The sequence below is a fragment of the Sturnira hondurensis genome, unplaced genomic scaffold (genome assembly GCF_014824575.4).
Source record: "Sturnira hondurensis isolate 20B ecotype Veracruz unplaced genomic scaffold, ASM1482457v3 Scaffold0016273, whole genome shotgun sequence".
Taxonomy (NCBI): Eukaryota; Metazoa; Chordata; class Mammalia; order Chiroptera; family Phyllostomidae; genus Sturnira; species Sturnira hondurensis.
This window is the reverse complement of record NW_028088904.1, coordinates 255719-273732: the sequence shown is the minus strand read 5'-3', so window position 1 is coordinate 273732 and position 18014 is coordinate 255719. Positions and strand designations below refer to the sequence as shown.

The 18014-nt window shown below is 37.5% G+C and overlaps 1 protein-coding gene across 1 annotated transcript in view; it reads right to left on the bottom strand.

Moving 5' to 3' along the window:
- The window catches only part of COG5 (component of oligomeric golgi complex 5), a 385812-nt gene that overhangs the window by 323432 nt on the left and 44366 nt on the right, over positions 1-18014 (bottom strand). The window lies entirely within an intron of this gene.

The window sequence follows — 18014 nt, the reverse complement described above, 5'->3', positions numbered from 1 at the left end:
AGACAGGGTAGAAAGAATGTCCCAGACGGACCAAATAACGGAAAAGAGAATCAGGAAAAATAAGGAGAATTTAAGAGAAATGCAAGACAATATGAAACGTAATAATATCCAAATAATAGGAATACCAGAAGGAGAAGAAGAACAACAAGGGGTAGAAAACCAACTTGAAAGAGTAATAACGAAAAATTTTCCTAAGTTGAGGAGAGATAAAGTCACACAAATACAGGAATCACAGAGAGTCCCAAGCAGGTGGAACCCTAAGAGGCCTACTGCAAGACACATCATCATTAAAATGGCAAACCTCCAAGACAAAAGAAAATCCTAAAGGCAGAAAGTGAGAAAAAGGAAGTAACATACAAGGGGGTCCCAATAAGGTTGGCTACTAACTTCTCAATGGAAACATTCCAAGCAAGAACACAGTGGCAAGACATATTCCAAGTAATGAGAAACAGAGGCCTTCACCCAAGGATACTTTATCCAGCAAGGCTCTCAATCAAGATAGAAGGCCAAATAAAGAGCTTCCAAGACAAAAGAAGTCAAAAAGAATACGCTTCCACCAAACGAGCTCTACAAGAATTACTAAAAGGGCTTCTTTAAGGAAAGAAAGGAAAAGAGAGAGACAGAGAGGAACACAGGTACATAAATGGCAATGAATAAATACCTTTCAATAATAACCTTAAATGTAAATGGATTAAATGCACCAATTAAAACACACAGAATACCTGAATGGATAAGAAAGTACGACCCACACATATGCTGTCTACAAGAAACCCACCTCAGGTCAAAAGACCATCACAGACTAAAAGTGAAAGGATGGAAACAAATTTTCCAAACAAATGGTCAAGAAAAAAAAGCCGAGGTAACAATTCTAATATCAGACAAAGTAGACTTCAAAAAAAGGACCATAAAGAGAGACCCAGAAGGTCACTTCATAATACTCAAGGGAAGAATCCACCAAGAAGACATTAACATCGTAAATATATATCCACCCAACATAGGAGCACCCAAATATATAAAGAAAATCCTAGAGGACCTCACGAAAGATATCGACAGCAACACAATTAGAGTAGGGGACTTTAACACCCCACTGTCTAAAATGGAAAGATCTTCCAAACAAAATATCAACAAGGATACTGCACCATTAAATGACACTCTAGATGAAATCAAATGGACCTAATTGATATATATAGAGCCCTCCATCCCAAAGAAGCTAAATACACATTCTTTTCAAATGCACATGGAACATTTTCAAAGATACACCACATGATAGGACACAAAACCAGTCTCAACAAATTCAGGAAAATAGAAATCATACCAAGCATCTTCTCTGATCACAAGGGACTGAAATTGGAAACCAACCCCACAGGAAAAAACCCAAAACACCCTAAAGCATGGAGACTGAATGGTATGCTATTAAACAACGAATGGGTCAAGATTGAAATTAGGGAAGAAATCAAAAAACTTCTAGAAACTAATGAAAATGAACTCACAACAACCCAAAACTTATAGGACATAGTGAAGGCAGTCCTGAGAGGGAAGTCCATAGCAATACAGGCTCACCTAAAGAGAACAGAAACAATTCAAACAAACAACCTAACCCGATGCCTGCAAGCACTTGAGAAACAACAACAAAGACAGCCCAGAGCAAGTAGAAGGAAGGAAATAAGCCAGAGCAGAGCAGAATTAAATGGCATAGAAATTAAAAGCACAATTCTAAGTATCAATGAATCCAGGAGTTGGATTTTTGAAAAGATAAACAAAATAGACAAACCTTTAAGTAGGCTCATCAAGAAAAGAAGACAGAGGACCCAAATAAACAATCAGAAATGAAAGAGGAGAGATTACAACTGATACCACAGAAATAGGGAGGATTGTAAGAAATTACTATGCAGAAGTATATGCCAAGAAATTTGAAAACCTGGATGAAATGGAAAAATTTCTGGAAAAATATAATCCTCCAAAACTCAATTAAAAAAAGCAGAAAACCTGACCAGGCCAATAACAGCAAATGAAATTGAAGCAGTAATCAAAAAACTCCCATCAAACAAAGCCCTGGACTAGATGGTTTCACAGGAGAATTCTACAAAGCTTTTAAGGAAGAGCTAACCCCTATTCTTCACAGACTATTCCAATAAATCCAAAAGGAGAGAAAACTCCCCAACTCTTTTTAGGAAGCCAACATCATCCTAATTCTAAAGCCAGATAGAGACACAACAAAGAAAGAAAACTACAAGAAAATATCGCTGATGAATACAGACCCTAAAATCCTCAATAAAATATTGGCAAATCGCATCCAACAATACATCAAAAAGATCATACACCACGACCAAGTGGGATTCATCCCAAAGATGCAATGATGGTTCAATATACGCAAATCAGTAAATGTAATACACCACATAAACAAAAGCAAACACAAAAACCACATCATCATATCAACAGACACGGAAAAAGCTTTTGATAAGGTACAACACCCATTTATGATAAAAGTACTCGGAAAAATGGGAATACAGGGAGCATTCCTCATATAATAAAGGCCATATATGAAAGACCTACAGCCAACATCATACTCAGTGGGCAAAAACTGAAAGCTTCTCCACTAAGATCAGGAACAAGACAAGGTTGTCCACTTTCACCACTTCTATTCAATATAGTATTCAAAGTTCTAGCCACAGCAATCAGACAAGAAAAGGAAATAAAAGGCATCCAAATTGGAAAGGAGGAAACAAAATTGGCACTGTTTGCAGATGACATGATAGTGTACATGGAAAATCCTATAGCCTCTACCAAAAAACTGCTCAACTAATAAATGAATTTGGCAAAACAGCGATACAAAGTCAATATCCAGAAATCAAAGGCATTTTTGTATATTAAGAATGAAACAGCAGAAGGAGAAATCAAGAAAAAAATCCCATTCGATATAGCAAAAACAAAACTGAAATATCTAGGAATAAACCTATCCAAGGAGGTAAAAGACCTGTATGCAAAAAACTACACAACACTAAAGAAAGAAATCAAGGAAGACACAAACAAAAGGAAACATATACTATGTTCATGGATTGGAAGAATTAACATCATCAAAATGTCCATACTACCCAAAGCAATTTGGTTAGTATGATTCAATGCAATACCTATTAAAGTACCAATGACATATTTCACAGACATAGAACAAACACTTCAAAAATTTATATGGAACCATAAAAGACCCTGAATAGCAGCTGCAATGTTGAGAAAGAAGAACAAAGTAGGAGGGATCACAATACCTGATATCATACTGTATTACAAGGCCACTGTAATCAAAACAGCCTGGTACTGGCATAAAAACAGGCACATAGACCAATGGAATAGAACAGAGAGCCCAGAAATAAACCCAACTCTCTACAGTCAATTAATATTCGACAAAGGGGGCAGTAACATAAAATGGAGTAAAGACAGCCTTTTCAACAAATGGTGTTGGGAGAACTGGACAGCTACATGCAAAAAAATGAAACTCGAGCACCAACTTACACCATACACCAAAATTAATTCAAGGTGAATAAAAGACTTAAATATAAGCCAGGAAACCATTAAAGCCCTAGAAGAGAACATTGGCAGGAAAATCTCAGATATTCCACGCAGCAAGATTTTTACTGATACGTTCCCTAGAGCAAGGGACATAAAGGAAAGAAAAAACAAATGGGATTTCATCAAAATTAAAAGCTTTTGCATGGCTAAGGAAAACAGTATCGAGATGAAAAGAGAAGCAACAGTTTGGGAAAACATATTTGCCAATGATACCTCAGACAAGGGTTTAATCTCCAAAATATGCAAAGAACTCACACAACTGCACTGAAAGGAGACGAGCAACCCAATTAAAAATGGGCAAAGGACTTGAACAGACACTTCGCCAAGGAGGACATACAGAGGATCCAGAGACACATGAAAAGATGCTCGACATCCCTAGCTACCAGAGAGATGCAAATTAAAACCACAATGAGATACCACTTTATACCAGTCAGAATGGCTATCATGAACAAAGAAACAAACAACAAGTGCTGGAAAGGTTGTGGGGAAAAGGGGCCCTAGTTCACTGTTGGTGGGATTGCAGACTGGTACAACCACTATGGAAAACAGTATGGAATTTTCTAAGAAAACTAAAAATGAACGATTCTTTTGACCCAGCAATTCCACTACTAGGAGTATATCCTAGGAACCCTGAAACACCAATCCAAATGAACCTACACACCCCGATGTTCATAGCAGCACAATTTACAATAGCCAAGAGTTGGAAGCAACCTACATGCCCATTGGTAAAGGACTGGATCAAAAAGCTATGATACATTTACACATGGAATTCTATGCTGCAGAAAGGAAGAAGGAACTACTACCCTTTGCAACATCATGGATGGAACTGGAAAGCATTATGCTGAGCCAAATAAGCCAGGTGGTGAAAGACAAATACCATATGATATCACCATTAGCAGGAATCTAAACAACAAAACAAACAATCAAGCAAAATATGACCAATGGCATTCATTGCGTCATACGGAACAGGCTGACAGGGTCCAGAGGGGAGAGGGAAGAGAATCATAGGGGGAAAGGAGATGGACTCACAGGAATAAGTATAAAGGACACATGGACAATAACTAAGGGAGGGGGGTGGAAATGGGAGGGAGGTGGAGAGCACTGGGCGGGCAGGGCTGTGAATATAAGGCAGAAAACTGTTCTTGAACAAGAATTAAATTTAAAAAAAAAGAAATGAGATTACTTTGGGGAATAATAGAAATATTCTTTTTTTAAAGATTTTATTTATTTATTTTTAGAAGGGAAAGGAAGGAGATAGGGAGAGAAATATCAATGTATGGTTGCCTCTTGTGTCCCCTGCTGGGAACTGGCCTGCAACCCAAGCATGTGCCCTGACTGGGAATCGAACCGCGATACTCTGGTTCGCAGGCCCAAAATATTCTTTATTTTGACTATAGTGGCGATTATACCAATGTATACACACACGTCAAATCCCATTAATGTACACTGCAAGTGAATGTATTTTACTGTATATAAATTATACCAGAATAAAGTTTATTTTCTATAAACCAATTTAAATTAGTCGTCTTCTTGATGCTTCCCAAATAAGGAATAACCACCCCACTCTCAATTTGTCCAGAGCCCAGTTTCTCTTTCTGTTTCTTGATTCAAACCCATCACTAGTCCAGCTCCATTTGGGAAGTAAGGGACTATGCTTAAAATACAATAGAAATGTACCTCAAAAGTAAAAAAAGGAAGTGGAAGGAATGCATGGGGTAGATTGCAAGGAGAGAAACTAGACAAGGAAAAATGGAAACAAGGGAAAGAGGGAAGCATAAGACAGATGATGAGAGAAGAGAAATGAAAAGAAAGGAGATAATTTGGTATGATTGTATGTGTGAATATGCTTTACAATTGTAAAGACCGCACCAATATAAACTATTACTGTAAACATCCAGAAAAATACATTTTTAAAGAGTGTGAGAAATGAAGAAAATGAGAGAACTGAATAAAATGGTAGCACTCTGGAGTCTGTTTATTGCAAACAGGCGAGCAGTATGTCGCAACTTAATAGTTCAGATACAGGGACAATATCTAGTTTCCACTTCTAATTCTTCCTTTTCATCTGCATTTACTTACAAAACAAAGACAAAAACAAAAGAAAGAAACAAACAAAAACCTTTATAAAAANATTTGGGAAGTAAGGGACTATGCTTAAAATACAATAGAAATGTACCTCAAAAGTAAAAAAAGGAAGTGGAACGAATGCATGGGGTAGATTGCAAGGAGAGAAACTAGACAAGGAAAAATGGAAACAAGGGAAAGAGGGAAGCATAAGACAGATGATAAGAGAAGAGAAATGAAAAGAAAGGAGATAATTTGGTATGATTGTATGTGTGAATATGCTTTACAATTGTAAAGACCACACCAATATAAACTATTACTGTAAACATCCAGAAAAATACATTTTTAAAGAGTGTGAGAAATGAAGAAAATGAGAGAACTGAATAAAATGGTAGCACTCTGGAGTCTGTTTATTGCAAACAGGCGAGCAGTATGTCACAACTTAATAGTTCAGATACAGGGACAATATCTAGTTTCCACTTCTAATTCTTCCTTTTCATCTGCATTTACTTACAAAACAAAGACAAAAACAAAAGAAAGAAACAAACAAAAACCTTTATAAAAAGTTTAAGATTTCCCAGCTCACTTTCCTCAACTCTTCTTGTCAACTATAAGGACCAATCCTGATTTAAGCCCTGGAGGACAGCAGTGACCCTTTCCCTGAGTCCAGGGTTACTAACAAGATGAAAACTCAACAAATCTTCAATCTGCCAGAAAGGAAGCATGGAAGAGAAAGCAACTGGGAAGTTGTCCTCAGAAGACCACACGTGCCTGAGTACTTGCCCTGTTGTTTACATGCTATTGAAATGTAGAATTCTATAGTATACTTATAATAACATATATTTGCATTGAACCTTCTAAACTGAGCCTGTAACTAATTTCAATTTATCAAACAAAAAACTAATAAAAACTATTTCAAATAGTTTATGTATAAAACTATTTTTATACATAAAACAATGAAATATAATAGCAAAAAAATTAGAATGGCCCATTTGATCTTCCCATAAAACATTAGACTTAGAGACCCAAAGCTTCAATTCCCTAAGAAGTAGGCTGATACCATTCTTAAGGAACAGCCAATAAAATAATCAATAAACAGGAACAATAAATATAATAAGACTGTATTTCTGAGGTACTACTTATATCCATTTAAGATACATTTTAATTTTTAAAACTTAACATTAATGACATACAAATATATACTAGATAGGAAAAGAGGTTGAGAACTATAGACTTAAGCATCCAAATGGAAAAGAAAACCCTCTAGAACCATGAAATAGAAAAATCTGATAAATCACAAGGTCTGTCCAGGAAAAGTCCAGCCATTGTTAATACAATGAGAATACTTTACGCAACATCAATGTAACCTGGAACCAAGGAGACTAGACTGGAGTGCACATGCGTGAACAATGATGACTTCGTTGATGATGTACTAGTCAGTGGGGATGGTAGACATCGTGAGTAAGCATGCGTACTGTGTGGCTGTCATATTCAAATGACTGAGTAGAGCAATGAATCTGCATCAAATTTTGCATTAAGCTTGAACATTCCTCCACAGAAACTATTAAGATTCAGAAGGTGGGCAACTCGTGAGTGGCAGCTTCATCGAGACAACTACCCACTTACACAACTTGTGTCATACAGAGTTTTTTGGAAAAAAACATCAAATCGCCCACGTGACTCAGCCCTCCTACAACCCAGATTTGGCACCCCATGACTTTCGGCTTTTCCAAAAACTAAAATCACCTTTGAAAGGGAAGAGATTTCAGACCAACAATGAGATTCAGGAAAACACAAAGGGGTGGCTGATGGCGCCTGGGAGAACTGTGTGAGGTCCCAAGGTACCTACTTTGAAGGGGACTGAGGCATCATTATCCAATGTACAATGTTTCTTGTATCTTGTATCTTCTTCAATAAATGTCTCTGTTTTTCATATTACAAAGCTGGATACCTTCTGGACAGACCTTGTATTATATACAGAAACTCCTCAGTGTTCTCAAATGCTGATACATGTTCCAGCAGGGGGTAGCAAATAGTGGGTAAAATACATGGTTTCCATAAACATTAACTGACCATATGGAATAAAACATATAACTAGAAATATTACCGTAACTTTGAAATTATGAAAAACAAAATACTAAAGCTTATAAAAAGTAATGTTTTTGTTTTTGTCAGGATATTTAACACTGTGTGATGATGATAAAACAAATAACCTAATACATTAATGCTGTATGAGTATCATCTATTAAATAAAATTTTTAATAACATTAAATGCAATTAGTTTTAAAAAAGAGTTTGTGTGTGTAATTTTAATATGTTTATCTTTGCAATAGGCAAACCCATATGTAAACATAAGCCCATTATTCTGAACATTTGTATTTGAGCACAACATCACCCCCACTGGTGGTAGCTGAATCCAGTCACATAAGTATGTAATTTAGAGAACACTTAAATCAAACCTAATGAAAATGTTTATCATCATAGGTGTCTAAACTATATGTCTAATTTTTTTAAATTTATTGATTTTAGAGAGAGAGGAAAGGAGAGACAGAGAGAGAAGCATCGATTTGTTGTTCCATTTACTGATGCATTCATTGGTTGATTCTTGTATGTGCTCTGACCAGGGATCAAACCCACAACCTTTGCATAACAGGATGACATCCTATAATCAAGTGAGGTTTTCTCCAGGGTTGCAAAGTAGGTTTAAAAATGCATGAATTCTCCATGTTAAAGTTGTCACAAAAACACCAATGTTATTAAATACATTTAAGAAGTTATTTCAGATCTAATTTAATGCTGTCATGTGGCATTTAAAATTTTTTTCCTACCAATAAACAATTTTAAAAGCACAGTAGCAGTCAGCTGCCAATCACCTTGCAGTTCATGCTGGGTGGCTCCAAGCAGAACACAGGTGGCAGCTGACCATGGCCTGTACCTCCCAGGAGGCCCCTGACTCAGTCCACTCCATAGCCAGCTTCAGACCACATGGAACCATTTCCCAACCACCATCACAAGCAACATACTCAAAGGACAGACTTAGGGAGCACAAGAGCCCCGCTGAAGTTAAGTCCTGCTGTACGGGATAGGCCCCTGCACAGCTGATCATCCACAGTGGCCGGTGGTCACAGCCCATCCTTGCAGCTGTTCAGCCTAGTGGTAAATCCCTCTCATTGACATGCCAACAACAATCAAGGCTTACCTAAAACAGGCGGGTATACACAGCCCACACAGGAGGTGGGGCACTTGGACTACCCATCTGGAGTAATGAGGGGACTGTGTCACTGGACACTGGACACAGTAGGTACAGAATACCTACTACATTAGGCCATTCTACCACACCCAGGAGACACAGCAGCTCTACTACCTACTACATATAAATAAATGCAGGGGGGCCGGCAAAATGAGAAAACAAAGAAACATAGCCCAAATAAAAGAACAGAACAAAACTCCAGAAACAGAACTCAACACAATGAAGACAAGCAATCTACTAGATGTAAAGTTCAACACTGGTTTCAAGGACATGCAATGAACTAGTGAGAATTTCAACAGGATAGAAAGGGACACAAAAACCATAAAAAAGAACCAGTGAGAAATGAACAACATACTAACTGAAATGAAGAATAATTTATAGAGAATCAATATCAGAGTAGATGAAGCTAAGAATAAAATCAGCAATTTGAAATATAAGGAAGCAAAAGATATCCCAACAGAATAGGAAACAAACAAAACCCCAAAACTAGTATCTAAGAAAATAACCAACCAAATTCTTTTTTTAATATATTTTATTGATACCATTACAGTTGTTCTATTCCCCCCCTTCATTCCCCTCCACCCTGCACATCCCCCTCCCCCACCATTCCCCCTTCAGTTTATGACATGTCTCAAGTTCTTTAGATTCTATATTTCCCCTACTATTCTTGCCCTCCCCTATCTATTTTTTACCTGCCGTCTATGCTACTTATTTTCTGTATCTTCTCCCCCCTTCTCCTCCTCCCACTCCCCTGTTGCTAACCCTCCATGTGTTCTTCATTTCTATGGTTCTGCTCCTGATCTAGCTGTCCTCTTGGTTTGCTTTTGTTTTAGGTGTGGTTGTTAATAACTGTGAGTTTGCTGTCCTTTCACTGTTCATATTTTTCATCTTCTTTTTCTTAGATAAGTCCCTTTAACATTTCATATAATAAGGGCTTGGTGATGATGAACTCCTTGAACTTGACCTTATCTGAGAAGCACTTTATCTGTCCTTCCATTCTAAATGAAAGCTTTGCTGGATAAAGCAATCTTGGCTGTAGGTCTTTGGATTTCATGACTTGGAATACTTCTTTCCAGCCCCTTCTTGCCTGTAAGGTCTCTTTTGAGAAATCCGCTGACAGTCTGATGGGTACTCCTTTGTAGGTGACTGTCCCCTTATCCCTTGCTGCTTCTAGGATTCTCTCCTTCATTTTAATCTTGGCTAATGTAATTATGATGTGCCTTGGTGTGTTCCTTCTTGGGTCCAACCTCTTTGGCACTCTCTGAGGTTCCTGGATTTTCTGGAAGTCTATTTCCTTTTCCGGACTGGGGAAGTTCTCCTTGATTATTTGTTCATATAAGTTTTCCACTCATGGCTGTTTCTTTCCCCCTTCTGGTACCTTTATAATTCAGATGTCGGAACATTTAAAGATGTCCTGGAGGTTCCTAATCCTCTCCTCATTTTTTTGAATTCTTGTTTCTTCATTCTTTTCTGTTTGGTCATTTCTTCCTTCCTTCTGGTCCACCCCCTTGTTTTGAGACCCAGTTTCCTTTCCATCACTATCGGTTTCCCGTGCATTTCCCTTCATTTCAGTTAGTTTAGCCTTCATATGTTCCTCTAATTTGTGACTAAAATCAAACAGTTCTGTGAGCATCCTGATCACCAGTGTTTTGAATTGTGCATCTGAGAGGTTCACTATTTCTTTTTTCACTTAGAGTTATCAGCTCTGGGCCTTTGCGTTCTTCTTGAGCCATATTTTGGACTATTCATGCCTGTCATATATGAGGAGCAGAGCCCTACGTGTTCACCAGGGCCGGGCCACTCAGTCGCTGGGTTGTGACACTGTATGTGGGGGTGGGGTCAAAGGAAAGCAATGGCAGTCCCCTCTGCTGCTCCACCACCGCCGCCGCCGCTGCCACCACCGCCGCCGTGGGCCCCCAAGGTCCGCCCACTGTGTGTGAATGTGCGACTGCGGTCAGCCCACTGCTGCCCACCGCCGCCACTGGGTTCCCCGCTGGGGCCTGCTTGGTCCATCTCACTACTCACTCCTCTGCTGGCTTATCTGTGCACGAATGTGTAGCCACAGCCAGTCCACGGCCCTGCGCCTTCACTGGGTCAGCCCGATGCAGGGCTGCCTCTGCGGCTGGGGTCAGGGGATCTTTCCTGCCCATTCCCGCTCCGCTGCTGGCTCCGCCCCTCTTACTGGTCTGGTTGAACAGTGGGTTGTTGTCTGACTTCCGTATAGTTCAATTTTCTGTTCTTTGGCTGCATCTTTGTTCACCAAACCTTTGTTGTATTCAAACTTTGTTGTGGGAGAAGGCACAGTGTTTCCACCTACGCCTTGATCTTGGCGGAAGTTGGGCAACTAAATTCTAAACAGCACAAATTTACATCTTCCATGTCCTCTTTATATCTGAATATTCTAATCCAATATCTAGCAGAATTTTACCATTTAATAACTCTAAAGCAAAGAGAACAAGAGACTCCTCACCAATGACTGAAGGATGAGTGGGCCAAGGTATCTAAATGATGGGTGGGTGGAATACCTAATTATGTTCCAAAGGAGGAAACTAGAATGTGCTAATGTTGATTGTAGAAATACAGCACTTCATTGTTCCATCACTACAGTGTCAATCCAACATGAAATAAGCACCAATACATTCCATGGAATAAGCAAGTCTGCTGGTCCAGATATATTAATATTATGAGAAGCTCTCAATATTTCTAACCTTAAGTGCTTTCAGACACTAATTTAATTTAAAAATAGTACCTTATTCCGGTTCACAATGATAGTTTACCAAACAGCTGAAAATATTCTAAAAAATATCAATTAATGAATTATGTAGGGTCCTTGTTTAAATGGGTTAACAGTTTTGAAAGGTAACTGGTAGCATTAGCAAAAAATATATATTTTTAAATATATTATGTTACTAATGTATTCAAAAAATGTTACCAATTTATAGTAAGGTTCAGCTAAATTTAGTCCCCAAACTGTTCTTGAAGACAAGCCATAAATAAATGCAAGACAATTTAATAGTGAAATGTGCACTATTAGTTTTATTTTTACTCATTACAAAATAATCAGTATGAAAAATTAAAATATGTCTTCACTTAAGTAATTCTGCTTATTCTGTCAATATGACTAGTATAATTTTAATTTTTATTTCCATAATGCTTAATGATGTTAAGTGTCTTATAGGCATTTGTCATAAATCTCCTTTTTAAAAATTTATTTTATTGATTATGCTATTACAGTCATACCAATTTCCCCCATTAGTCCCCCTCCTCCCAATACCCCCACTCCATCCAGCCATTCCCTCTTAGTTCATGTCCAAGGGTCAGGCATATAAGTTCTTTAGCTACTCCATTTCCTGTACTGTTCTTAATACCCCTAAGCCTATTTTGTACCTACCAATTTGTATTTCTTAATCCTTGCACCTTTTCCAACACTCTCCTACTTCTTCCTCCCAACTGATAACCCTCCAAATGATCTCCATATCTCTGATTCTGTCTCTGTTATGCCTGTTTTCTTAGTTTGTTATTTAGATTCAATTATTAATAGTTGTGAATTTATTGTTATTTTAATGTTCATTTTGATCTTCATCTTTTTCACATAATTACCTTTAGCATTTCATATAACAATGACTTGGTGATAATGAACTCCTTTAGTTTTACCTTGTCTAGGAAGTACTTTCAAAGTGCTGCCCTTCCATTCTAATAATAACTTTGCTGGATAGAGTACTGTAAGTTGTAGGTCCTTGCTTTTCATCACTTTGGATACTTCTTTTCAGTTGCTTCTACCCCCCAAAGCTTCTTTTAAGAAATCAGCTGACGGTCTTATGAGAGTTGCCTTGTAGGTATCTAACTGCTTTTCTCTTGTTGCTTTTAAGATTCTCACAACCTTTTATCTTTAACCTTTGCCATTTTAATTATTATGTTTCTTTGCGTGGTCTTGTTTGGATCCATCTTGTTTGCAGCTCTCTTGTGTCGATTTCCTTTGTCAAATTTGGGAGGTTTTCTTTCATTATTTTTTAAAATAAGTTTTTGATTTCTTGCTCTTCCTCATTTCCTTCTGGCATCCCTACGAGTCAGACTGTTATGTTTAAAGATGCCTCTGAGGCTCCTTACCACATCCTCTGTTTTTTTTAAAACTCTTTTGCTGTTCTGATTGAATGCTTTTCTCTTCCTTATGTTCCAAATCATTGATTTGATTGTTGGCTTCATTCTCTCCACTGTTGGTTCCCTGTCAGGAGTGTCCAACCGGCAGCCCACAACCGCATTCATCCCAGAATGGCTATGAGTACAGCCCAACACAAAACCGTAAATTTACTTAAAACCCTTGTTTTGCTCATCAGTTTTCGTGTTTGTGTATTTAATGTGTGGCCCAAGACAATTCTTGTTTTCCAGTGTGGCCCAGAAACATCAAAAGATTGGCCACCCCCACCAGATTTTTCTTTATTTCACTTAGTGTAACCTTCATTTCTGTCTGGGTCTTTTTTATGCTATTGAAGTACCCAATGAGTTCCCTGAGCATCCCAATTACCAATGTACTGACGCCTGTGTTTTATAGGTTGCTTATCTCTATTTCAGTTAATTCTTTTCTGGAGTTTTGTCCCGTCCTTTCATTTAGGCCATATTTCTTTGTCTACTCATTTTGGCAGCTACATGTTTATTTTTGTGTAATAGGTACAGCTGCTCTGTCTCCCCGTCTTAGTAGTGTGGCCTACTGTAGAAAAGCACACCCATGAGTTGTATAGTGCAGAGCTTTAAGTAATAGCCAGAGCAGGGCAACCCGTGTCACCACTGTGTGGCTCTGTGCAGGGGAGGGCTCAGAGAGGGGACAATCCCACAGCCTGGCCTCAGAATTTTGCCTGGGAGGAAGCTGTCTCTCACCACTTACCCTGTTTCCAGTCACTTCAATTTCTCCCCTTATGCTACCTGGGTGTGTCTGGGTGAGTCCCAAGTCTGCTGAGGGCCCTTTAAGAGGAGTCTCTTGAGAATCCTGCAGTTTCTTCTGCTACCCCAAACCTCACTAGTTTTTACAACCAGAAGTTACAGGGACTTATCTTCCTGGTTCTGGAATCTTAGGCTGGGTGCTCTGGTCTGGGACTTGGATCCCTCACTCCCAAGGTATCCCTCCCAATTTTTATCTAGCAGACAGGGATGTAGGACTGCCCATGCCACATCTCCATGCCTCTCTACACCACTCCGCGTCTCTGCACTTCACCTCTCCAACCATCTCCACCTCTCTGCCCTTCCTACCCATCAGGATGAATATAGTTCTTTAAACCCTCGGCTGTCACACTTCTATTCAATTTTATAACAATTCTGGGTGCTATTTATTTTACAGTCCAGTTATAATTTTTGCTATAGTTGTACAAGGAAGAGAGGCATGTTTATCTATATCTCCATCATGACCAGAAGTCCCATATATCTTCTTTGGTGAAGTGTCTCTTTAAATCTGTCTATTTTTTAATTAGATTGTTTGTGTTCTTAGCAAGGTTGGGGAATTTTTAATATATGCTGGACACAGTCCTTTACCAAGACGTGAAGGAAGTAGAATGTTCGTGCACTACAGCTAGGAATGTAAAATGTTACAACTATTTTGAGAAACACTTTGGCAATTATGGTACATAAAACTTAAACATACATCTACTATATGATCTAGCCATTCTACTCCTACATATTAATCAGGGAGAAATTAAACCCCATGTCTTACAAAGACTTGCACATGAATATTCATAGCAGCTTGATTTGTAAGTTGAAAACTAGGAGCAACTCAAATGTTCACCAACAGGTGAAGTGATAAATCAGCTACGGGATATCCATACAATGGAATACTATCAACAATAAAAAGGAATGAGCTATTGATACAGACAACATTAATGAATCTTAGAGTAATTAAGCTGACTGAGATGAGCCGAACAAAAACACACACAAACTGTATGACTCCAATTATGTAAAATTCTTTAAAGTATCAACTAATCTATAACAACAAAAAGCAGATCAGTAAATGCCAGAGGAGGTAACTACCTAGGCACATGAGGAAATTTTGAGGGTGATAGTTATGTTCACTATCTTGATTGGCAAGGGCTTCATTTCAAAACTTACCAAATCATACATTTCAATAGGGACAGTTTATTATTAGTCATTTAGACCTCTATTTAATAAAAAGAAAAGGTATTAGTGTAAGAATATTGTCACTATATTTACTATATACTTTTTAAACTGATATATTTAATGTACTTTTAAAATTGATACAGATATACATACTTGTTAAATTGATACATACTTTTATATGTACATATAATTCACATACCAAAAAATTCACCATTTTAAAGTATAAATTCACTGTTTTTTTATTGACAAGATTATGTAATAACTATCACAATTTAACTTCCGAACATTGTCATCACACCTCCCCATAAAAGAAATCTCTACCACATTTCCCCCCAGGCTCTCAGAATGTACTTAATTTCTAGATGACAATTATCTTATCTGGTCACTGCAATTCAAGTCTCAAGGCCTTTCAAGTTTGAGAGATTGGCTTAAGTTAATTTCAAGGGCGCTTATGGTATAAATACTGGTACTCTTCATCATTTTATTCTTTCTAATGTGAATCAGACCCATATTGATATAAAAATCGGTAATTTCAAGACATTCCAGTCATAAAAATATAATTTAGATACATGTGTAATTATAGTAGTGATTACCAAATTATTACTTCTATTAAAATATTAATTTCAAATAAAGAAACTTCATTTCCCTCCTGGCGTCTCCTTATTATCAATGCTAGATCTAGCCAATACTGAACCATAGCAGTGAATAAAGAGAAGATGCCTTCATAAATTTTGAATAGCACATAATCTGTAAAGCGTTAAAAATTTAAATTAATACAATCCATTTTGAAATAAACTCACTGCAAACAATACTTTCTCAACATCATCATATTTATAAAATTTTCGGTAAAGCCAACACCTCATTGGAAGGATAATGGGTTTATACTCTGTACTGCGCCAACTCAAAGCATTATGATTGACCATATGGTCTCACTTATGTGTGTAATGTAATAACAAACAAAATAAACTGACAAAATAGAAACAGAGGCATGGATACATGGAAGTGACTGACAGCTGTCAGAGGGGAGGGAGAGGGAAGCATCATACACTGGATGAAAGAAGGTGAAGGGATTAGCCAAAGAACACGTATGCATGACCATAGACATGGAAAACATTGTGGTGATGGCCAGGGCAGGGGAGAGGGGGGAGACCAGATAAAGGTGAGCAATGGTGGGAAAAATAGGGAATCTGTAACACAGACAACAATAAAAATAAAGAAAAAACTCACCATTTCCATAACAGCATCCATTGTTTCTAGAAGAACTGATAATCATAAAGCCTAGCAATTTTTTATTATGAAGGAGTATTAGTGATGATAAATATATATATTAAACTTTAGGAGACCATTCTGCATGGCATGGATCCAGCCCCCAGTGGCAAACATTTATTTACTACAAAATAACTTCCTAAAACCCATGCTAAACCTTCCTAGGACCAGTGTAACTGATCCAACCACTTTTGCCCTTTTCATTTGCAAATATCCCCCTTCTGTGATGTGATTATCAGCACTGGCTCATTTGTTTTCCCTAAAAGGTAACCACCTAAAGCAACTTGTGCATAGTAAATGAGGACCATCATGCGATGTGCCAAGAAACCCAATAAAGGCTGGTCATGGCAAAGGCCACGGTTTTTGCTCCCCTTGAGAGAAAAGCCATGCTGTCCCTTTTCCTCCACCAGACTTGATAGTCATTTTGAATGTCTCATTTTTCATACATAATGACATGAACAATGCAGGCTGGTGTCCACATCAATAAACCTTGGAATAATTTATATGTTTTACTTATTCTATTATCCTACAGATTATTTTTGAAGCACAGCAATGAAATTTGATAAAGCAAAAAAAATAAATGCTGGTACTAGGCATTTTACACTCTTGCATTTAGCACAGTCTGAAAAAGAAGTAATCATTACTCACTGCTAAAATTTTAACTTTTTAAAAAATTTATTTATTTTTAGAGAGTGGAGAAAGGAGGAAGAAAGAAAGGGAAATAAACATCAATGTGTGGTTGCCTCTGGTGTGCCGCCTACTGGGGACCTGGCCCACAACCCAGACACGAGCTCTGACAGGGAATCTAACCAGTGACCCTTTGGTTCGCAGCCCAGCACTCAATCCACTGAGCCACACCAGCCAGGTTTTAGCCAGGGCTAAACACTTAATTTTTCATACAATATATTCCAAGCACTTCAAATAACAAGTTAGATATGTTCCCAATGATGTGCCTAAGCAATACGTTTAAGCATTATAAATTGTAATGTGTTAAAGCATGATTTGTGAAAGATATTATTATATTTTCTTAGGAAAAATATAGAATAAACATTATAGCATGACCATGTAATTGAAATATCAAAGGCAGAAAAATTTCAAAAATCATTTAGTACACATCTTTCTGATAATATTTTGGCTAAATAATATCACTAAGACTAAGTCTTGGTATTTGAGATGGATATAATCAAAGACCTTCTGATCCTACAAAGTTACAAATACCACTAAAGAGATCCACTTCAGAAAAATTACTAGGTACCTATTGAAAAGAAAACCACAAATCCTCATTAAAATGCAGGTGTTAGTAATTCTATGCATATTTGATAGCTATTCAAAATTTTGCCTGAAAAATTGGGAACTGCTTCATCACAGACTTTGCATCTTGTTAATAGTCAAAATCATGAATATTACCCTTGAGTATTTAGACTCTACTCCAAATGTTTGGGAAAGTAAGGAACAAATGAAGAAATGAATTAACTAAGTCTTCTAGGCACAATGTCAACAAGGGATTTGTCACCTACAAAACAGCATTTCTCCTAGATCTCTCTCCTAGAGAAATGAAAACTTAAGTTCACATAAAAACCTGTACATGAATGTTTACAGTAGTTCTATTCATAATCACCAAAAACTGAAAACAATACAAATTCCTTCAACCAGTGAATCAATAAACAAAAGTGATACAACCACACAGCAGTATCCCAACAAACACAAAGTAACAAATTACAGTGTTTATACAAAAACTTGGATAATTCTCAAAGGTATTAAGCTGATCAGGTAC